General features: G+C 34.1%; 1 protein-coding gene and 1 long non-coding RNA gene across 5 annotated transcripts in view; one reads left to right on the forward strand and one right to left on the reverse strand.

The window, feature by feature from the left end:
* LOC127942868 (SLAM family member 9) overlaps positions 1-25,278 on the forward strand; it is a 129,400-nt gene that overhangs the window by 97,031 nt on the left and 7,091 nt on the right. The window lies entirely within an intron of this gene.
* On the reverse strand, positions 12,651-17,307 carry LOC127942897 (uncharacterized). Of its 3 annotated transcripts, none has more exons than XR_008149462.1 (5): positions 16,339-17,307; positions 15,624-15,924; positions 15,351-15,418; positions 14,536-14,553; positions 12,651-14,001 (listed from the first exon to the last, which is right to left on the reverse strand). It is a non-coding gene; the product is annotated as an uncharacterized LOC127942897 (long non-coding RNA). The 3 variants fall into 3 exon arrangements; XR_008149463.1 differs by having other exon boundaries at positions 15,624-16,239; XR_008149461.1 differs by having other exon boundaries at positions 15,624-17,307.

Consider the following 25,278-nt stretch of genomic DNA (forward strand, 5'->3'; position numbering starts at 1 on the left):
AAAAAAAAAAAAAGAAGATGCAAAATGCTCATTGAAAGGAATGGAGACCCCGCTGTGTTCTCATGTATTCATTTATTTACGTGTGTGCACAAATGTGGTTTATCTGTTGGACAGAAACGTATTAGTGAGAATGTGTACTGCTCGATGTCTGTGTTTGATGTCTGTTTGTGAGTGTGTGTGAGCTGTGAAAAGTGTGTCTGTCAGTAGCGTGTGGTTGAAGGGCTTTTTCCATTCCCGCTCGCATAAAACCGTCGACTTCTGCTCTACAGAAAATCTGCTTTACTACTAAATATTAAACACATAATGCTCAAAATAAACAGTGATATTACTGTGAAATAAGAAAATATCATATATACCTTGTGTGCATATGCATCATGATCTTATTCTCATGCAGTGATCCTGCAGTTAAGCAGTTCTAGTTGAAGAAGTTATTTCCAGCTCAAGATGTCTTTCTAATAAGTATCCTTGCTACCTTTTCTTTACAGGTCATATCCTTATTTTTCTGTCAATATCTGGGTAAATTTTGAGAATAAATGCAATGTATGAGTTACAATTTATGTTTGATGGCTGTTTTTAGTTTTCATCGGTTTTGATTATTGATTAAATTATTAAGTATATAACAGTGCTGCTGTCCAAAGGTTACATAAAAATAAAACAATAAAAATTACAGGCGTGTCTGTTCCTGCTCCGTGGAGTTTAGCGCCAACACACTTTGTACAATTTAATAAAATAACACATATTATGCATAAACTATTTTAAATAATAATGCTATTATTATTTGTTAATTGCATTTACTAGATTAAAGCTTCAGCCAAATATTTGCAATTGGTTTGTAAAAGCTGTTTCATGCATGAGTTTTCGCTGCTTTTACCTAGTAGTTTCGAACGCTTCAAAACAGTGAATTTTTATTTTTTTCCGAAGCAATTGATTCATTTGATTCAAAAGCCTTGTTTCTCCCAATAAGACACATGATCTCTGCTTGCCTCCTGATGCCTATTTATAATATAAGTAACAAACACATTTAAACACAGGTTTTAATCTATTATAGATTATTTAAGAACACTAAATCTTGCAATCAGTCGTTTTGTTCATCTCGTGTAGTTACTTTGGTGATAATAGCCTAATGCCTGTCCACACGAACACGGGTATTTTCATAACTTTTTCTGTAATGATAAATACAGACAATTATAATTATTAGAGATTGACTGACTGATAATTGCTTTTACTAATATATATTTGACTCACATTTACACCTCTCCACTCTCATGTCTTTCATTCACAATGTTGAGTGACGCCATCTGGTGGCTAAAACAGCAGCACAACACTATATTCAACAGGTGAAGTCATGTGAAAAAAGTATGTCTAAAAGTTGTGTATCATTTGATGTGCATGTAAGGAGATTATGATTAATATTGAATCAAAGACCTCTTCCTTGGCTTCCCCATTCCCTAGTTCTGTTTCCTTACTCATTACGTTCACCTGTGTCTTTAGCGTGTCCTAGACTGTTATTATGTTTCGTTTCATAAGCACATCTTTACAAATAGATCCACGCTTCACCTCTTTCCTCCGGAAGATACACTCAACCTACAAACTAAACACACAAGCTCTGAAAACCCCCTCTCATCTACAAGCTGTTTGTCCATGCAACAGATCAAACCACATCTCTGAAGAACACAAACCAAAGCGGCTTTCAGTTTGACTTGAAGATGAGCTTCAGTAAAACTGGCACTGTGTTTGTACTGTGTCTTTTCCATGCACTAAAACTGATACACAACCATTTTAAATACTACAACTATGCCAACGCTATCTCACGACCAATTCGTACGTATTTTACGAGGTGGCTTATTCGTACAATTTTTATACGACCCCAGTGACGGTTAGGTTTAGGGGCGGGGTTAGGTGTAGGTCATTCGTACAAATTCATACGAATTGTGCAAATCGTAAAATACGTACGATTCGGCAACAATAGTATGAATTTGTACGAGTGTGGTCGTACGAATTTGTACGAATAAGCCACCTTGTGAAAAATGTACAAATTGCCGTGAGATTGGGTTGACTATGTTCTATTTTACCATGAAATATAGTATATGCACAATTAACACAACATTCTTCTGCTTTTAGCCATTTAACAAAGTCAGACAGCTACCTGTCAAAAAGTATGTTAGAATATTAGTATGTATATTGTTTTGTCCATTAAGAAGAGGTAAAGTCTTGATAAGGCCCAGATGAATTATAACATTATATCATATGCAAATGCAGCGTGTGAACTAGGAGGGTCAAACTGTTGAGGGAGGATTCATTATAGCGTGAGTGTTTTCAGCGGAGAGTTTCATCAGATCAAACGCTGAACGACTGACGAAGATGTTTCATGTGTTTGTTTTGTTCTGTTTGTGCTGCTGGAGTCTGATTGGTAAGTTATAAAAATATTTTGATAAAATGTAAAATAATTCAGAGTAATAAAGATTCTGTTATACACAGAAATAGGTTTTAAACTTTGGCGCTACACTTCTTGTTCTAAAAAAAAATATATTTAAAATATATTTTTTTTTTATACTTATCTCACCCTGCAGTGATTTAAATGTAAATGTAACTTGCATGGAGGCTCAGAATGCCAAAAACTTATTTGAAGTTGCATTCAAATGTAAACCCATTTTTTTTAATTCTGTAAAAAATAAATTTTATATTTGTTTTCAATAAATTATTTAACTTTACACATTGATTTTTCTCTACAGCAGAGAATTTAAAACAAATGAAAGATTAAGCATGTGAGATTAAATCAATGCATTAAACCATTAAACCATACATTTAAACCATTATTTTGATCCTGGTTTTACTTTACATTTAATGTAGATTACATTTATTCCCAGTGCTCCATTACTCTAAAGTAAACTCATTAAGTCACATGACTGCAAACAAACTGTTTATGTTTTTAATGATTTTAATGATGGTTTTAATAATTATTAAATAGCCTGGAATATTTCATGTGAATATTATTATTTTTATTCAATAATCCACAAAACAGGCAGAGAAGCTCGGGAAACACAACCACTAACATTGACGAGCCCAGACAAAGAACTAAACAAAACAGAGAATATACGATATATACACAGATGTAATATTATAATTAATTTAACAATATGTGAACAGAATCATCAACTAGGCACCAACTAGAAAACTCGGTCACACAGGCCAACAGAAAACAGAAGAGAACACACTGAATCTAAGCCAAAACCAAACATATACATCACATCTGTCATAAATGCTGCTGCCATATTAATTGATACTATAATAATATTTCCAGGCAATCTATAAGCACTTAAAAATGATTTATCTGTCTGTTTGATTCTCTGTAATGAGAGAAGTTAAGAGTTTACCGCAGTAATTTAAAGACAGTTGACATTTTATACACACACGCACACACACACACACACACACACACACACATATATATAAATATATATAAAAACAGTTCTAAAAGTTCTGCTCAGTCAAAAAAGAAATGAAATGATAACAGCTGATTAATTAAAATCTCCTACTTTACCTTCATCTGTTCGTGTTGATCAGGTGTGTTTGGTGATTCAGTGTCAGTGATGGAGGGAGATTCTGTTACTCTAAACTCTAATGTTACTGAAATACGTGAAGATGAAGACATACTGTGGAAATTTGGAGCTGAAAGGGTTAAAATAGCTAAAATGAAGAAAAAGAAGCAAATCTTCACATCTGATGATACTGATGAGAGATTCAGAGACAGACTGAAGCTGGACGATCAAACTGGATCTCTGACCATCACTAACATCTCAACTGAACACTCTGGAGATTATCATCTAGAGATAAGTGGAGCGAAAAAATCATCCAAAACATTCAGTGTTTCTGTCTATGGTGAGTAGAGATCATTTGTCTTGTTCTTCACATGTTCTTATTTTATTAAAGCAGTATTCAGAACAAGATGAGCTCCATCAACAGCATTTGTGGCAAAATGGTTATTTAAAAGATTTGTTTGTTTGTTTATTTGTTTTTTTAAAGACAATCTCAAGTCTACAGTGAGGCACTTATGTCAAATTGTTGGAGGATTTAAAAGCAGAAATGTGAAGCCTATAATTATATTAATTCTTCTGTTAAACCTTGTGTCGTATTCTTACTGTGAACTGTTTAAATCATATTAATAGAATAAACAAAAACAGAAAAGTTGCAATGTCTTGGAAAGAAAGCTAAACTTTAGTGATATTTGAGTCATTTTTGTTTATACTGCTATTGTTTATGTACTGTTTCATAACAACATTATGCTACAGTATAACTATTTACATATTGAAATGTTTAATCGTTCAGCATTTTGAGATAAAAACACTGAACATTTACTCAACATGTTTACTCACATTTCCAGCTCGTCTGCCTGTTCCTGTCATCAGCAGAAACTGTTCTTCTTCATCATCCTCATCCTCAGAGCAGAATTGTTCATTGGTGTGTTCAGTGGTGAATGTGGGTCATGTGACTCTCTCCTGGTACAAAGGAAACAGTTTATTGTCCAGCATCAGTGTGTCTGATCTCAGCATCAGTCTCTCTCTACCTCTGGAGGTGGAATATCAGGATAAAAACAGCTACAGCTGTGTGCTCAACAATCCCATCAGCAACCAGACTCAACGTCTGGACATCACTCAGCTCTGTCTCACATGTTCAGGTGCTTCCACAAGTTATTAACTGAGCTGATCTCTGTCTTCTGTTGTAGATCAGATTTAATCACTTATATTAATGACTGTCTGTCTTTTTCTCTTCTTCAGTTCCTGCAGTCTCCATCTCTCTGATAGTGTTGATCTCTGCTGGATCTCTGTTGATTGTCGCTGGATTTTGGATTTTCTGCATCTACTGGAAATGTAGGAAAACTGATCAAGAAGGCAAGTGTTATAAAAAACAATAATATACTCAAATCTACTCTAAATATATGAATTAGTTGAAAGCCGAGTATTATAATCAGTGCTGGGTAGATTACTTATGAATTGTAATTAGTTACTGATTACAGATTACATGAAAAAAGTTGTCAGTAATATAATGTCTTAGATTACACATTTTTGGTAACGTAATCTGATTACTTTTGGATTACATTTAGATTACATTTGTGCTAACCCTTATTTGATATCACATATATTCAGTTAGCCTAATCTTGTACTTTTTTTTAAATATATATTTAAAAATATATACATTTAGTTCACCAAAAAGAGCCACAAGAGCTTCTATTTCAAGTGCAATGTATGGACATTTAATACTTATAAAATACTAACACTAATGTACCTTGCTGTTAGTGTTTGCTAGTAAAACTGAAAAAAACAAAAATCATATCTTATGATTTTAAATCATATTTATTTATAATAAAGTAAATAAAAAATAACTATTGAAAAACACGAAATTCACAGCAATATCACTACTAGGTAGAATATTTAATCCAAAAAAAATAAATAAATAGCAGTGTGTATGACTGTATCAATGAAAAACTTCAAACAATAGCTTGCAAACATGAATTTAAAAAAGACTAAACTCACTCTGCGATGACATTTCTATCCATCTCAAACCATTTTAAGTGCATAGTAACAATGATGAAAAGACAAACAATAACAATATTACAAAAATGAATATTAAAGAGGATGAAACTCACAACAATAGCATTGCTAATACAGGGCTCGACATTAAGCTTTTACATGAGCTTGTCCTTCAGACAAGTAAATCAATCATTCACTTGTCAGAGTAAAAAAGTTACTTTTTTTGGCACAGATGTAATTTATTCTGAAACAGTCTCATCAGTGCTCTATCAGGTATTACTTTAATCACTATATTTTTTATATTTGCCTTAAATTGATTGCTGTTTTTTTCCAAATGTATAAATAATGTTATTAGATGGTCCGTGTAATGCTTTGCAGTGCTTTGTCCAATTTGCACCATACAAATTAACAAAATGAAAAATTGGCTTCAAACTTTTATTTTCCATTTCTTTGGAATAATTAACAAATGCATAATTGTTTCTCAGTTTAATTTTCAATTCTACAATATTGGGTTGTTGCGTCCGAGTCAGATTTTTGAACAAACATATAAAAATTACTCATTGCTCTGCAGGGGCGATTCTAGGATTTTTTCAACTGGGGGGCACAAGAGGGGCCACGATTAATACAGAGGGGCCAATCTTGTGTTGTTTGAACTGTATATCCAAATCATTTCAAGAGTTCAGTAACCTTTAAAATCAGTAATAAACAGTGTTACCCTATTATTAGTTATTCACTGCTCTAAATCAAAACAATCAAATACAATTTGTATTCACTTTTCACTTTACAAAAGTGAAAGAAAAACTGTAATAAATAAATGAATCCAATGTATGAATAGTGTACGACTCACAAATAATAATAATAATAATATAATTTATTTATAATAGCCTTATATAATATATATATATATAATAGCCTTATTTATATAAATGCAGAATAGCATTAATAATTCATAGAAATAAATACACAATTAATTAATTAATATAACTAATATAAAATTTAATATAACAAATTGTTTTTGTTTATTATCCACATCCCATTCAATTTGCATAGCAGCAGTTGCAGTAAATTTGCATTGATGAATAAACAAAATCTACTTATGTTAAGGCTAATTAATCTTGAGCATATTGATTTAAAAATATCATATATCCATACTTTGTTAGATAGCTACTTGTTCAAAAAGGTAGCTTTAGTTTAAGTAAAATATGTGGATCCTATAGAAATAGCTTAATTAGTCCAGTGTTATTTTAGTATTAGTTATTTATTTAGCTATTTAATCATGCAATAAATATTTATGTATGATTTTTTTTTCATTTGAGAATGTTTCTGGGTGTCATCAAATGACGTTTTGTCAATAACTTCTGTGAAGGGAGGGAGAGAGAGCTAGAGAGAGAGCTTTCCAGGGTGCAGACAGCAATCGCGGAGCACCATGGTGATTTTAGAACGCCAACTGAATTTATGAGAAATCTACAGACGCAAATAGACTAAAGGTGTAGAAAAATAAAGACCTATTTGTGTATTTTGGACTTTTTTTCACCACAAGTCTGAAAGAAGACATGTTATTGAAGACAAACAGCCCCAAATCTCAAAATTGACCAGTAAAAAAACGATGTTTTTGCATGTGTCTCACCCATAGACTGGAAAAAAAGTCTCAAGTGTGCAGCGTTTTTTTTTTTTTTTCTCAAGTGTGGAGCATTAGATAAACATCATACGATTTGTTTCGTCACCTCACTTAAGTGAAAAAGTCGCTAATCTACTGCATGATTCAATAATGACTTTATTAGAATTGCAATTATACTTTTTTTAAACCATTGCTTTAAATTGCGTTGTTGCCTATATCGGCGCGTTGGGACGAAAAATAAGTAAATCGTAACGCAGTAAACCCCTTTTACATTCAGCATCAGAGGAGCATAGTAAATATAATGATTAGCATCTTGGTCTGCTCTAGGAGATAACATCGTCATCGAACCTGGTCTGTCAAACACCGAAAGATGTTAGTACCAAACACTTCTTGCACTGCAACATCTCGCTAATCGAAAAACATAAGCTATGTAAAATAGATCAACTTATCGTGTGCTTTTTTTCGTTGGAAAACAGCAGCTCGCTATTCTTGGTCCTCGTTGAGAAGCATCGCGACGCAATCATGAGTTATTTACTAAACTGAAAGATTATGATTTGAATTTGTGAGTGACAGACAAGTAGAAGGGTGGGGGCACACTGGGGGGCCAATCAGTTTTCAGGAGGGGCCAGTGCCCCCATGGCCCCTCCCCTGGCTACGCCACTGTTGCTCTGATTTTCCATTTCGCTGTTTTGTTCGCGGTTGGACCGTACCAGTTCCACCGGAGGGTGAGGGTCAGGGTATATTCTGGCAAACCGTTTACCAATCACGTTTCACAATCGGCAAAGCAATCTGTGGTACACACCTCTATCAACATGCGATGGGTGACTCGCGAAGCACAATGTTCCTCCGTGTTTTCGGATCGCCTGCATTTAGGTCCAATAACAATATAACACGATCTAAAAAAAATCTGAGTTGGTTTAAATGTCCTTTGAAATAACGCTAATCACTTGTTCTGGTATGTGGGACATTTTAAGTAGATCATTAATTATTACATTTATATTAGCAGACTAATATATATATATATATATATATATATATATATATATATATATATATATATATATATATATATATATATATATATATATATATATATATAAATTACAATATCGCATTTTGGTTTTATGTTTTAGGACAACTTTGATTAAAGGATTTTATCTGATTCAAATGTTGACTACTGTACACACACACACACACACACAAAGAAAACAAGTAGTTATAATAAATATATAGAATATAGAAAGAAAGTGTGTTTTTAATGAAAAAATGAAAAAATCTAGATGAAAAACGAACAGAGAGCAAGTAGTTTCAAGTGTTTTCTTTATTTAAATGCAAACATGTAAACAAATATGTACAGAATTATGTGAAGTTACATATTTACATTATTTTTACAGTTACATTGTGAGTAAGTAATAGTTCTCAGAAAATAATGTGTGTGTGTGTGTGGGGGGGGGGGGGGGGGGTTCTTGACGTCATCAAACCAAAGTCAGAGTAAACCATCGACTATCATTCGTGACTCCTTTCTTTGAAAGACCCATTATCATAGATAATTCAGTGACAAATTATTATAGACAGACACTTCAATTTATTCCTGAATCAATCAGAATCTTGAACAATTTGATTGAATAAAAGGCTTCTTTATTGACACAGTGACTTACCGACACCTAGTGGAGATATTACTTTCAGAAGTATCATAAAGTAGGCCTATCATTTAATTTTGTCATTACATATTTCTGTTAAAAATGTTGTATTAAAAATTAATCTCATTTCATTATACAGTAATGCATGTACAGACCTCTGAACAGCATTAAACTGTAAATACATCTAAAAGCAGCTTCTATCGCTGAAGACTTGATTAATACTGATTTAATTGGTAACAGCCTGTTGTCATATTATATGTATTCTAATTTAACATTATCATTTAATAATTTAACATTAAGGATGACATACATATTAAGGCCTAATACAACATTCTGTTTAAATGGTTAATAAAAATCAGTTTGCTTATTGTCAACCATTGCAGATATATTTTACATGCAGTACATGCATCTTCAAGAAACATCTAAACACACATCTCTTCCATCTTTATTTGACCCTCGAACTCTAGCACTGTCTATTCTGATTATATTTGATCTATTTTTATTATTTTAATTTTAAAAAGAAAATAAAAAACGTGGCACCCTGTGGCACTCTTCATTCATTTTCTGTATTTTTTTTAATTTTTTTTTATTATATCTACTTGTTTTTTTTGTATGTGTTTATGTATTTATGGATGTGTTAACCAGTTAAAGTAGGCTAATAAATTATGAATGTGTCTAAATTAGCAAGGAGACATTTATTGTTTAGTAATAAACTGGTGTTTTCTGTGTCGCTGCTAAGATGAAGTTGAGGATGCGGCTAGCCATGAACGCCAGAGAGAAATGCACATTTTATATGGATTATTACATAATCAGAGAGTAGCATATTTATTTTGGTTTTAATATTTTCGTTAAAAGTAGACATTTCAAGCTTTCTGTAATAGCTATATTGCCTATATTTCCTATATAAACCCACCGACTAAAAGATTTAGACACTACCTGACCCAAAATATCACCCAAAGTTTCTCCAGCTTTTTAGCTATTTCAGAATCTGGAAAAATGACTGGGCTAACTTGTTACTTGTTAGGAGGCGTTTGTGCGCCAGTCACCAGTTAACAGTAGCCTACGCCTATGGACGTATCCGTGTATTCATTATGGAGGGTCGAATGAAAAAGCGGGACAGCTTCTCAGTTTGCGTGAGGCTGGACAAAGGGTAAAATTGCTGCACAGAACAACGGGACAGGTGGTCACTCTATTTGCGCCAGTCATTCAGCCAATAAAGTGTGGGCCCATGTATTTCAAAATTGTGTCTAGTAGGCTACTATATCAATTACAAATGTTTAATTGGCATCCTCAAACGACCCGACCGGTTGGACCCGAATATCACTAAAAATATTTTTGGATGACTCGTAACCTCAGGCACCCGCTCATTTTGGATCAACCCGCGCATCACTGATGCACAGAGATTCCAAGTACACTTGAATTTTAGGATTACAATACTTTGTGTAGCTGTTACTTTCTATGACTTTATCTATGTTGCATGTAAAATTAAAATATGTAATGTAATAATTAGGGGTGTGTCCGAAGCAGAATACTTTTTTTCTATTTGGAATGGCACTGATAGGCCTAATGTCTTCAAAAACTGACAAGGAATAATTTTGCCTGAATATTCGGCTGAAGCTGGCAAAGTCTAGTGTTTGCTAGATAACAGTTGAGGGTATCAGCGCAATATTATACACAGACCACTAAAGTCACGTAATAAGTGTGTGAAGTGATTGAATGCAAGCTTCATGAATGAAAAGAGCGCAAATCAAAACAGCATTGCTGTTGCCTCTCTGTGCATCTCTCAGAAATCAGAGCTTGGTAAGAGTATTATCACATATAATAATACATCATGCACCTTCTATTATTTATATATATTTTAAAAAGCAAGGAGCTGCGTGTCTCAGTCTCTCAAAAACCAAACCAGTTCTCTGTCAAGAGCAGGCTAATAATCAACTTAGATACGGATACATTTTTTTATTTGGCCTATATCATTTGAGTCAGTTTGGGGATCGCGAATCATTTGAATCAGTTTGCGGATCGCAAATCATTTGAGTCAGTTTGGGAGTTCTGAGTGGGATCGCGGATCATTTGAATCAATTCGAGAGTTCGGAGCGGGTTCGCGAATCATTTGAGTCAGTTCAGGAGTTCGGAGCGGGATCGCCAATCAATTGAATCTGTTTGGGAGCTGGAGCGGGTTCACGAATCATTTGAGTCAGTTCGGGAGTTCAAAGCGGGTTCGCGAATCATTTGAGTCAGTTTGGGGATCACGAATCATTTGAATCAGTTCGGGAGATCGTAGCGGGTTCGCGAATCATTTGAGTCAGTTCGGGAGTTCAAAGCGGCTTCGCGAATCATTTGAGTCAGTTTGGGGATCACGAATCATTTGAATCAGTTCGGGAGATCGTAGCGGGTTCGCGAATCATTTGAGTCAGTTCGGGAGTTCAAAGCGGGTTCGCGAATCATTTGAGTCAGTTTGGGGATCACGAATCATTTGAATCAATTCGGGAGTTCGTAGCGGGATCGCGAATCATTTGAGTCATTTCGGGAGTTCAAAGCGGGTTCGCGAATCATTTGAGTCAGTTTGGGGATCACAAATCATTTGAATCAATTTTGGAGTTCGGAGCGGGATCGCGAATCATTTGAATCATTTCGGGAGTTCAAAGCGGGTTCGCGAATCATTTGAGTCAGTTTGGGGATCGCAAATCATTTGAATCAGTATTTCATTTGAATCAACAATATTTAGCCTAGGCATACCTTTTTGTGCATTTACCGAACATTTGTGTAATGGCAACAACATGTGTTGACAACTGAGCGGTGATTGCAGTTAGGTACAAAGCACTGCATCATGTTGCTGATGTTATTGTTAACCACTTTCACACACGCACACAATATATTAAAATACATCATGATAAATATAAAAATCAATACACAATACCTATATAAAACACTATTTAGTTACATGATTGTAAATTCACTACATTCACTATATAAAATAAAATTCACTGGAGAAAATATTTCGCGATAGCGGCCATCCCCAGATAGCAAACAGTCATTGAAACTATGCTGAATCAACATCCCGTTGTCAACATTAAGTCATTGAATCAACATCGAACTCTGATGTTGATCCAACATCATTTTGCACCCTGATTTAATATTGAAACAATGTTGAAATTCTGTCCATAGATCAACGGAATTTCAATGGTATTTCAATTATCAGGAATATTGAAACAATGTTGAAATTTCAACTGAACTAAGGATCAACGTGATTTCAATGGAATTTCAATCATTTTTAAATGTTAATTTTAAATGTAATGCCATAAATTAAATAGCCTGCTTTATCTACAGCCAGGATGTTAAAAATTAATAGAACATTTAAAATCTTGTATAAAACACAGAACACACCACACTATTTAAAATCAAATTCATGTTTATTAGCCTCTACAGGGTATATACAGCAATCCTTAAGTTAAATTTACTACTTTTTAATACCTTTTTCACTACCTTCAGAATATTTTTTAAAACCATCACGACACTGAATTGCAAGTGTTAATCAGCGACCTTTCTATTATTTACACAGATTTTGACATATATAACATACAAAAAATAATAGATTTAGAGACTGATGTTGACAGCATATTGCACATTTATTTCACTTAGTAAATAAAAATAAAACAAATACCATAAAATGTGCAATGGAGAAAATGGATAGACCGAACAATAAGCCTGCCTGTTAGTGTTGTCACGGTACCAATATTTCAGTATTCGGCACCGATACCAGTGAAAATCCACGATTCTCGGTACCAATTTCGGTAACAAAGCAAAACACAAAAATTTGGTAATAAAAAAAAAATAACTTTTTAGCACTAAAAACAAAACCAATGCCATTCTTTATACTTATTTAGAATTGTGTTTAAAGTTTTTCTACAAGTTATATAATTATGAAAAACAGTAAACAAGTTTCACCCAAATTTAATTTGTCTTTTAATTTATCAAATTTAAACACATTTTATGTTTGGTAAATAAAGGGGATTTGCTATTAAAATTAAAACATGGGAGAAATATTGAGATTTATTTTTTTTTTAAATAAAGTTTTTTATTTTTTTGCAACAGTGGTAGCAGTATCACATACGTTTTACTAAATAATAGTAATATTTCTAACACAATGCCCTTATGTAAAAATTTTCTTTTAGGCCTAATGAATGCATATTTGTCATTTTGAAATTTCTATTTGCCCATTAGCTCCGCCCACTACCGGAGAAACCGGTATGTCTTCTGCTTTTTCGAAAGTGAATATGAATAATTCTAAATTAACTCGATTATTTTGACAGGAGAAGACAACAGATGCTGAAATTAATGCAAGCGTCATGCGCTTCAGTCTATGTAGTAAATAAACCTGCACGTCTCTGTCATTCATTAATTCACACAGAGACGCGCATAACACAGATTCATATTTCAAACAACTTTTGCGGCTTAATACTACAGATACTGGTCCATATGGAGATTTGATTTGATTAATTTATGCTTTCACAAATTCCATGACTGTCCATATTAAAATGTAAGTTTAATTTACATGACTGGATTTTGAGATTCCGTACTCGTTTTCTGCTTCGCGGAAATCATAGCGTTGTATGCGTCAAGAACCGGGTTTGAACGGGACCTCGGTACTACCGGTCGTTAACCCAGCTATTAGAAAACTTGCATTTGTCCAAGAAGACGACGATGGTTGTCCAGTCATTGAAGATATGCCTTGAAGCAAGTCTAAAATAAAACGTAAGCCAGCCACTTCTGTTGAGCGCGCAGTGTTCTGAGATGATGCCGAACGACCACTGAATATGACGTCAGCATGAGACGGAGACGGAAGATCTTTGATTATGTGCCCAGATATGCTAAAGCCCATATAAACGAACTAACACGAACGCAGATAGAATTTCAATCAGAATAAGACACCTGATAGTCTGGAAAAAATAATACCTAATTTGGAAAAAAATAATACCTCTGAGACCACATTTAACACTTTTAATGGCCTTAAATTTGACCATTTTGATTTATCACTTTTTAATACTTTTTAAAACCCCGCGGACACCCTGCTCTACTCTTTATTTACACTTCATTGTCATCTGATGCCTGCATAAGTTGTCGTCCAGTCCCTCCTGCCCGGTCTGGCGAATAGCGCAGCCACTTTTGGGTGAAAATTGGGTGATGGTAGCTGTCCCCATCTGCTGAGTAAGAGCATCTAAAACAGAAGATAAAATCACAATGCAAAACAAATTTAGCATTTAAGTTAAACAGAACATATATTTGAACAAATTCAGTAGCCTAGGCCTATGATTTTTCAATGATCGGATAAGGCAATAAGTTCTCGTGTTGTAGGCTAGATCATATTTCCCCTATATTCAAAGCACTTTTCAAAACTGCCTGTTCATGGATGTATTCGAATTAAAGGGAGGTAAAAAGGATTAGCTTGCAGTGACCTCTTTCATAAGGAAAATGTATGAGGCCAATTGACTCAAAAATGTTTTTTTATTATTTTATTGGTTCAGAAGTAGTTGTTAACACCACAAATTTAATATAAATAACTGGATACTAATTAAATAGTTAATGTAGATTAGAGTTACCATAGACAAAAGATGTTTTGACAAAATAATCATAGACAAAAACCGTTGCATTCAGTTTTTGATGAGGTTTTGGGCTGGAAAACCAATTGCAAGTGGTGCAAGTTGTTTGCAGAAATAAAATAAAATGAAATCAAAAATATTGTTTTGCTTACTTGGTGTGCAATAGTGATCTGTAAAAGAACAGAAAAGACAAAAATTTCTGTTAAAAACAGCAATTAAAATTCACAATCATACAGTGTGACTGTACTTTATACATATGTACTCAGGTAACCAATCTGTTATTAAAAATATAAAAACAAAGAATATAAACAACATAATATACAAATTAAATATACAGTGGTTGATTCTTTTCAGCTACAGTTGATGTTATAGTAGCATTCAAGAAATAAATGTAAAATATAAAAAACGAAATACACTTTAATGTAGGCCTATAAAATATACAATTCTCATTAAAGCTAATGAATTACGCCCCATTAACTGGACTCCCCCGGCCTCTCAGATCACCATACATGTTAAAGGGATTTTAATGCTAAAATATGCTATTTTTTATGCTGCACTTTCTTCCTATAGTGAATATCAAGCTACAATATATCTGTTTGTCAGCTCAAATGTTTCAGTGGTAGAACTTTTGCCTGGCGTGTCAGAGGTCTGGGTTTGGGTATTAAAATGAAGTACAATAGTTGTGCAAGTACAATGCTGTATCACTTGTGACGCAAACATCCAAAAGCAAATGAAAGCCGATGAGTACAACTGATGAGTAGTTTACACTTTATAGATTAGGGGGTGCAGAAAGCTTTGTAAATTATTTATAATGTTTATTGAGATAATAGTACAATGTTGACATTTCAATGATTTATAAGTGATTAATAATATATTAACTAGTAACTATTAACCCTTAAGGATTTTGTTTGATTCAGTTGTTTACTGAAGGCCCTGACTGAAACCCCAGGGTACTCAGGGTACTTACTGTCTGACAGCAGGTTCACTCAGACTCTGCTCATCATCACTGAAGAGTCCAGGAACAAAACAAGCAATCTGACACAGAGACAACAATATTTACTCTGCAGTTCCAGGTTCATTAGAAGGAAACAAGATAAAGCAGAGGTAAAATGCAGATAAAAGACAGAATAATATATATAACAACAATAATAACATATGTAATATACAAATTCTACTACTAATAATATAATCTTAAAATAACAGAATCTATATTTTTAATTTTAGGTTGAGTGTGACTTACGTTTTGATGTCAGGGACTCCTTAAAATTGGTGAAATATATTCTGAAAAAGGCATATTAATGTATTTCATGAGCTTCTTTCATGAGTATTTCATAAGCTTATTTTCATGAGTTCACCTGTATTTCTAAGTCAGTATCTCCCTTCAGCAACATTTCTGAAGGGAGATACTGACTTAGAAATACAGATTTACTGAAGAAGCTCATGAAATACATTAATATGCCTTTTTCAGAATATATTTCACCAATTTTCTTTTCAAAAATCTTGGAGTTTCACTTTGTTCTGTATAGTTTATTTCTGTCCTCCTGAAATCACAGAACAATTTGTATTAATATCTGTTTATCATGAAATATCAAAACTCATGTGAACTTGTTTTCAGCCGATTAACGTTACACTCTCAGTGTAAGTGACGTCATCGATTCAGTAAATCAGCCTTTTCCAAAAAAAAACACTGACAAATCACCAGCAAAACATTCACAGAGCCATCAAAATATCTCATACACACACGAAGATTTGATGAAAAGCCCAGAGTTTCATCAACAAGAGCTCAAAATTAGCCTAACGTTACCTGAAAACTGCTAAGACGCTAACGGACTTTTTCCGAAGACATTAAACCATTTCTATAAAATAAATTTAATTGAAACATGTCAATAACAAGTAAGAAACTTGTCAGAAACATTTGTATATCATATTTGTGTGATTTTAGCGACTAAACTTACCTAAAACAGCGTAAACCGCAGCAAGAGACGGAGATTACTGCTTGCCAGTAACGGTTTTTGTGTTGACGCCCCGTTTCCATGGCAACTCTGCTCCCCGCTCGCGCAGAACTCACCGCACACACAGCATTCACACAAACAAACATCTCGAGTTAAAACATTAAATTTATAATGTACAGCCTCATTCAATAATCACTCACTATAGAGACGGATTCTTTCTGGCAGTCTGTAAAAGAGTGAAAAACACGACGAAAAAGCAGTCAGGACTTCTCTTTAATAAACCGCTTTTACATTTTCCCTCCGAGAAACTGCTGGAAACTCAAGGCTTTAACATTAATTTACCGTGACCGTTGTCTAAACAAGTTAACGGTAACATTATTTGAAAATGAGCCAGTCTCTTCAGCTGCCCACAGACTGTATAAAAACACACCGCGTGCCTGTGCTGTCTGGATTCATATCGAACATTAAGCAAGCTTACCTGTACGCTTGTGCCAAGGGTCCAGAAATGAGCTGTGTCCGGTGCAGTACGTTGGGTATACCACCCGTTGATCTCCCGGTCAACCAAAAATCGATGGATTTTCAATCATATTTCCCGGTCAACTATATTTCGATGCATTTTCAATCATATTTCCTGGTCAACTATATTTCGATGCATTTTCTATCATATTTCCCGGTCAACTATATTTCGATGACTTTTCAACAACAGCATCATTTCTCTGTCCACTATAAATCAATTACTTTTCAACACATTCAGGGATCACCCGGTAACCAAATATCAATGCTTAATCAATCATAAAGATAACTATGGATCAATGTTGTTCCAATATTGTTGCCATCAACATTAATAACATCAGGTTTTCATCGATATGATAATGTTGATTCAACATTTATTTTGCATTGAAATTTCAATATCAACCATAATGATGATTCAGATGGAAAAACAATGTTTATTCAATGTTGGCTTGCTGTCTGGGTCAGATTTGGAAATTGCTCAAAAGGCTCGTTGCCTCGTTCACGGTTGTGGCTTCAGTCGAATTCAATGGAGCGCGGTGGTTTATGGGATGAGTAGTTCCTGCGCTCAAAATGAAAATATGTACACAGTCTTGTACCTTTGACTTTTTTTGGATTTTCTCTTAATTTTTTCACTCGAAATGACATGTTATATGCTTATGAGTTCAGCCGTAGCTGGTTATCCTCACACATGCTCTAAAACTCTTTAGATACGGATTTTTTTTGAAAGTCAATGGGAGAAATGAATGGGAAATTTACTTCCGGCACCAGAGCTCTCTCGGGCTGTGGGCGGGACTGTGATGCTCTATTCGGAGCGGGATTGTGAATCATTTGAGTCAGTTCGAGAGTTCAAAGCGGGTTTGCGAATCATTTGAGTCAGTTTGGGAGTTAGGTGCGTGAATCATTTGAGTCAGTTCAGGAGTTCGAAGCTCATTCGTGAATCATTTTGATCAATCTGGAAGTTTGGAGCAGGTTCGCGAATCATAGCTGTATATGGATAGGCATTTTTAACTAATTTAGTAGCTAGTTCTAATTGCGTTTTCCAAGCGTTTTTAGGTGTGATATGTGAACTCGTATTTTTTGTTTTAATGATGTGCCTTAACAGTATCAAGTATATTCAAAAACTAAACAAATTGTGCCTAAAAAAGTGCTAATGTAAAGTTACATGATGAAGTCATACCAGTGCGCATGTGCATTTTGAGTGTGTTCTTTCACTGCATTATTCAGTGTGTTCAAATGCATTTATGTATGCATGTGAATGATCACAAAATTAAAGATATGGGGGTTAGAAAATGTATATATTTATATCATTTTATGTAGTTAATCAATATCACATGAAGAGTGCCATTTCAGTTTTTCTCCAAAAATCAGCATGATTAAAATGTGATATTATGTTACTACAAACAATAATTTAATTACAAATACAAAATGTTGCAGAATAATGTAATATATGAATGAATAATAGCCTAAAGAACCTTTGTGCCAAAATAGTTCTTTCTTGTTATTATAGATCCTTTTTACCATAAAAGGTTCTTTGGAATTGAGTAAAGAACCCTTTGGTTCTATATAGAACCCTAATGAACTCTTTTTTTCTAAGAGTTTGTTGACATAACGTTTACCTTGGAGATTGAAAATGTTTCTTTTTTGAGACCCCAGGAGCCCAAATTCAGACCCAGAACAGTAAAACCTACAGAAGAGGTGGGAGTTCAAAGGAGAAATCTTTATATTACCAAACTGCAGGGAGAGGAAGAGTAGATATAAGTCATGATCTGCAAGATTAACCACAATCTGATGTGATCCGACCACCTCAGAGAAAACCAGTTGAGCTGCTGCAAGAGCTTTTGCAGCACAGCAGCTTTTGTCAAAGAGTTCTCGTGTGTTCTGATAGGTGGATGATGATGATGATGATGATGAGTGGATAAAGACTAGAGCAATCAAAGAGTGAGAGATTGATCTGCTCACGTGGTTATGTTCGTGGATGTTTCGACGTGGAAAGCAGTTCGGAATGGAAATATTGATATTTTATTTGTTAACAACATACTTTTCGTACCTTAAAATCAGTAAATGTTATGAAATCAGAGAACTAAGCCAATAGTAGCGCTGGCGGTGTCATTTCATTTGGATGGGAACTTCAGATTGTGAATCATTTGAGTCAGTTCAGGAGTTCAGAGCGTGATTCATTTGAGTCAGTTTGGGAGTTCAAAGCAGGTTCGCGGATCATTTGAGTCAGTTCGGGAGTTCAGAGCGGGATCGCGAATCATTTGAATAAGTTCGGGAGTTCGTAGTGGGTTCGCAAATCATTTGAGTCAGTTCGGGAGTTCAAAGCGGGTTCGCAAATCATTTGAGTCAATTCCAGAGTTTGTAGCGGGTTCGCGAATCATTTGAGTCACTTTGGAAGTTTGTAGCAGGTTCGCAAATTATTTGAGTTGGTTTTGGGGTTCGCGAATCATAGCTGTATATGGATAGGCATTTTTAACTAATTTAGTAGCTAGTTTTAATTACGTTTTCCATGCGTGTTTAGGTGTGATATATGAACTCGTATTTTTTGTTTTAATAATGTGGCTTTTAACAATATAATGTATATACAAAAAAGTGCACTCATCTAGGCTAATGTAAAGTTACATGATGAAGTCATACTAGTGCGCGTGGCGCATGTGCATTTTGAGTGCGTTCTTTCACTGCATTATTCGGTGTATTCAAATGCATTTATGAATGCATGTGAATGATCACAAAATTCAAGATATGGGGTTTAGAAAATTTATATATTTATATCATTTTATGTAGTTAATCAATATCAAATCAAATACCATATTGGATAGACTACAGTATTCTTATGTTCCAGATATATGTTTGCGCTCTGCTTAAACACTGGTTTTTGTTATAGACCTAAACCATAAATATTTGACTGAAAGTCTGTTAATATCTGTTTGCATGAACCTTAACTTTGAAATATTTTAACTGTTGCCCCGACTTCTATTTCTCAAACCTCATATGTTCTATGATATAGTGCTAAAACACGGAGGAACATAGTGCTTCGCGAGTCACCCATCGCGTGTTGATAGAGGCGTGTACCACAGATTGCTTTGCCGATTGTGAAACGTGATTGGTAAACGGTTTGCCGTGAATATACCCTGACCCTCACCCCCCAGTGGAACTGGCACGGTCCAACCGTGAGCAAAACAGAGAAATGGAAAATCAGAGCAATGAGTAATGTTTTATGTTTGTTCAAAAATCAGACTCAGACGCAACAACCCCCTACAATTTTTAATTGTAGAATTAAAAATTAAACTGAGAAACAATTATGCATTTGTGAATTATTCCAAAGATTTGAAAAATGAAAGTTTGAAGGCAATTTTTCATTTTGTTAATTTTTATGGTGCAAATTGAACAAAGCACTGCAAAGCATTAAACGGACCATTAGATTAACGTTTAACTTTTTTGACATACAAAATATGAAATGTTGGGAAAATGCAATGATTCTTTTAAATATGTTAAACCACCAGTAGGTCTTAATGAGTGAATCACTGATTCAACCGATTCGTTCAAATGGCTTATTCATTCAATAAATGAAGCAAGTAACCGTTTTTATATATGCCTCACTGAATCATTGACTCGTTTAAAAATTAATAATTTAGTAATGAAACACTGTTGTGATTTGCTCGGAGATGCACGACTGTTCTGCTGTGACTTTGCTTAGAACTATTTTTGTATAAAAAGGAGCAAAAATGATCCGTAATGTGTTTAAAATGTAAGTCAGTTAACATACTTGTTAATTTAACTGAAGATGTATAAAATTAATAATTAATATTTGTGTGTGCTGTTGTGTTGATTTCTCCGCGAGGCTGCACGAGCCACAACTAACGGCATCTTGATACTGTCCGTTACTAGTCACCGAAACACTGAAATCAGAATTATTCTCGCCAAATTGTGCTGCCCTAGTTATTGTTTGTTATTAAAATTTTTATCAGGTTACTTGTCCTGTATGACAAGTAAAATTCTCTTTCACTTGCCCTGTCACAAAATCCACTTGTCCCAGACAAGCATTAATGTCGAGCCCTGGCTAAAATATAAAAACCATTTCCAGGTCAAATATTTCATCTCAAAACATTTAAAGTGCATAAGGTAGTAGCTAACAATTAAGAAAAATCAACATTACAAAAATATATTAAAGAACATGAAACTCCCACCAATAACTTTGCTAGGTCAAAGATTTCCATGGACAGCAAATTAATCAATGGTAGGCAGAGTTTACACTGAATAGTTTTGAAAATTTTTCCCTTGTCTTTCTTTAAAAATTTAATTATGTCTGTAAATCCAGTGATTAAAGGTCTTCCATTATCTTTTTGCTGATTTCTTCAGAGCGCGATTCTGACCCCCCTCCCCCTCTCCGCCGGAAAAACTCGAAGAATCACGAACGTATATAAGTGGCAGGTTTATTAGGAAAAAATATGAACGTTAAAAAAAGGAAATTTAGGAGAATCAATGACTTATTACCATTGTGCAAATAATATGTAATCATGCAATCCATAAAAAAGTAACTGTAGTCTGATTACAAGTATTTTAAAAAGTAGTTTACTCTAATTACAAGAACTTGAGTTTTGGAATCTGATTACGTAATCCAGATTACATGTAATCCGTTACTACCCAGGTCTGATTATAATGTAATATAATTTCTGTATGTGCAGAAAGAAATGTACAAAACTGGTTATTGTTTTGTTGACTGATCTAGCCTGCGCAGCTTTTTACTCGTCTCACACACAAAAAACTGATTCTGTATTTGTCACAAAACAATAAATAAATACTGCTCTAGTTGAGTCATTTAGTTTTATTCGATTTCTGTCATCCAAACAGGTCAAACTTGTGAAGATGAGATCACTTTTACTGTCATGATTCATGATCCAATGTTCTACGAAGGAAAAGCACATGCATCAGTAAGATCATTTATTTTTTATTTATGTTGTGTGCTTTTGTATAATTTGACTACAAAGACCCACTGGCTCTGAACCCCTTTACCTAAATTCATAATTTTTTCTTTTCATTTTATTTATAATAAATTATCAAAAGTAAAGCACAAAAAGGCCTCTTACACTAGCTTGCTCTATTCTTTTTCTTTTTTAGTTGTATTTATTATATAATAAAAAAAAAACTTGTTACATGTACTTCATTAAACTGACATAGCACTGTTGTTGATGTTGATTGCTTCTATCGTACTCGGATGGATAAAAGTATCTGCTTAATGACTAAATGTCATGTAAAGCAAGTGAGAAATCACTAAAAGAGTGCAATATATTATAATATTATAATAAAATATATATATTTTAAAAGGGTCAGACAGCAGGGGAAAATTATTAAAATGCAACTAAAAGAACTGCAGAAGAAAGGACAGTAAATAAACTTTAAAGGGATTGGGAAATTCAAACAAACTATGTTCAAATTATTTATCTATTATCAAAAAAATAAATAATAAAAAATAATAATAATAATTTTTACAAAACTGTCATTTTTCCTATTCATTTTGTGTCTTGGTTATAATTTAATTTATAGTAGTGCAATTATCACACAATACAATATTCAAAACTTTTTTTTTTTTTTTATATATATTGATGATTAATATCAAATATTTAACTGTGTCTTTCTCTGATGTGTTTGTTCAGGATGTTGAAGAGGAGAATCAAGTAGTAGAGTATGTGTCTGTCAGCATGAGAAGATGATCCATCATTAATCTGATGCATCAGATCCAGCTGTGTGATTCATTCTGTGGCAGTGATATTAAGTAATGTCCAGCAAAATAAAATTGATATGTTCTACTTTTGATAACACAATGAAACATGACAAACTCTGCTGACAAAATGTTATCCCGCTGTCATACAGATAGAGAACCAAACGGTTATATATATATAGCTACAGAAAGAGAAAAGAAGAAAGAGAGAGAGAATATGTACATATGTGTATATATATATATATATATATATATATATATATATATATATATATATATATATATATATATATATATATATATATCTTAGTTACATATTAGGAAGTGAAGTGATTGCTGGAACATCTATTATAGTTGTTTAAATTTGATATTGGGATTTCATACAATAGTGCAGCTTAGTTCAATCTAACAGCAGGACTAAAGCAGGTGTGTTTACCGCTGCATACAGCGCCATCTAGTGTTACAAAAAGACTTCACATGCTCTGGGTGCTTGTCTAAAGAGACCACTTTACTGTGTGTTTCTGATCTTCTGCTTTCCCACAGCTTAACGCCCATAGGTTTAAACAATCGTGACGTAAACCTATTGTTCTGAAATGTTTTATTTTAAAACCCTGATATCATGTTTTTATGTGTATATATTATCAGTCCCCTAAATGATTCATTTATCATACAAGCTGTGAATGTCGTAACTGGACGGTGCATATAAATGTCAGGCTGCATGTCAGTGTCCATGTCCTGGTTCTTTTCTTAGTTGTGTCACAGTCGAGTCCAGCTACCTTTAATCAGATAATCGTTTGCTTTACACCATTTCCGCCGATAATAAGCAAGGTCTTTTGTTCAGGTGCTCTGTATTTCTATCCAAATGCTCTAAAATAATAAGCTACAGTTCTGGGGCTTTTCCTTCTGCTTTGTATATGCTTTTTAAAACTGTATTCACCTCAATCCTAGCTGTGTGTCTTCCTAACCAAACCCTTGTGATACTCCTGTTGAAATGCAGAGCACAGATTCAGAGAATGGGTCTCTTGGTCACACGTCACATCCTTCGCAATCGGAGAGCTCAGACTAAAAGCTTAGACTACATTAAACTGTGTAAAGAAAGGCTTCTGCATTGACCAGTAATTTACTTCATCAGTATCACTGTCTACACTGCAGTTATTATGCATACTATAATTGAGCGCTATCTAGTGCACTAAAAATCTACCTTTCCCTGATTCGCTCCATCATCTGCCATCAAAACTGAATCGTTAAGGACTCAAAGAGCTCAGGAATCATTTAGGGATTTAGATTTCTTACTCTTTTGCTTACACAGGACACCTGATTGAGGAACTCTGTAAGCAAAGAGGCATTGCTTGATGCTTGAGAATCTACTTTAGATTATGTATTTTTCGTCTTATAGTTATAACATAAAATACGATAATAAGTGAGAAGAATGTTGGATACTTTTATTTATTTCTTTTTTTCCACAGCAGGTGGACAATTATCAAGGTTTGCGAACAGCTCTCATTTTACGGACAAAGTATGAAATCATTTTAAAATAAAATGCAAATCAATAAATAAATACATAAGGTAAACGGTCATTGTGTTTCTGTTATTTATCTCACATCTACCTCTTTGTCAACAACACTTTCTCGTCATGTTTCACTATTTCTATTGTTATATTATATTGAGTTCTTCACCTACAGACGTCGTGTCCTAAATACCAGTTCTCTCATGCACACCGTGTCTGTCCACTGAGCAGATCAAACCACATTTCTGAAGAAAACCGACCGCAGCAGCTTTCAGTTTGACTCAGAAGCTGAACTTAAAGACTAGTAAGGCAAGATGCAGATACTTTTTTAACTTTGTACTTTAGTTCTTCCATACACAACAACTGAATACATTGGATATATACAACCATTTTTAAAACTTTAGAGTTTTAAAACTTTTACTTTTATGTGTTTAATACAGTCAGAGTACAATACCTTAAAAAAAAAAACAATGATAAAAATGATAAAAATGAAAATGCTTCTCACCATTATGAACAGTTCATCAACTATGTAATAGCTCAAATTAAAACTTCACTTCACGAGCCGTGTCACCCTGAAGCCTAAGATTGGTCGTCCACTGAAGTTAAGCAGACCTGACTAGGTAGAAGATGATCTTAAACCTTTTCTAAATACCAGACTCAGATGTAGAGCTGTATTTGCTATAGGAACCTCCAAAGACCAGGGCCATGCACACACATTATGAGGGGAAGTGCTATGGTCGAGCTATGGTTGAGTTTTGAGGCTGATAAGAAAATCACCAGATGTGATACTATTTGATACTAATTCTGTCACAAGACAAAAAAATAAAAAAAGGTGGATCACGGCCACCTTTAAAAAGAAAAGTGGCCACACCTTTGTATTGTGAGTGAGGGCACACTGTGTTGCCAGATCCAGTTATTATAAGCATCTTTGGACTTTCAGAAAACGTTAATAGAGCAGGAAGTTGCAGTTTAGGGTTAGTGATATCCTATCTTGTTTACAAGAGATTTCATAAACCAAAACTCATTTTGATTTTTTATTTGTTTTCATAGCAATACCCGGCAACACTGCGATGGTCGCCAGAATTTAAACTGACAGTAAATCAAATGATATAATGAAGGGAGATGTGAAAAACAGACATCGCGTTGTTTTCATATGGATTACTTTATCACAGAATATCTGTTTTCGGCAGCACTTTTAGTTTAGTTT

Source organism: Carassius gibelio, chromosome A22 (assembly GCF_023724105.1).
Source record: "Carassius gibelio isolate Cgi1373 ecotype wild population from Czech Republic chromosome A22, carGib1.2-hapl.c, whole genome shotgun sequence".
NCBI classification, from domain to species: Eukaryota; Metazoa; Chordata; class Actinopteri; order Cypriniformes; family Cyprinidae; genus Carassius; species Carassius gibelio.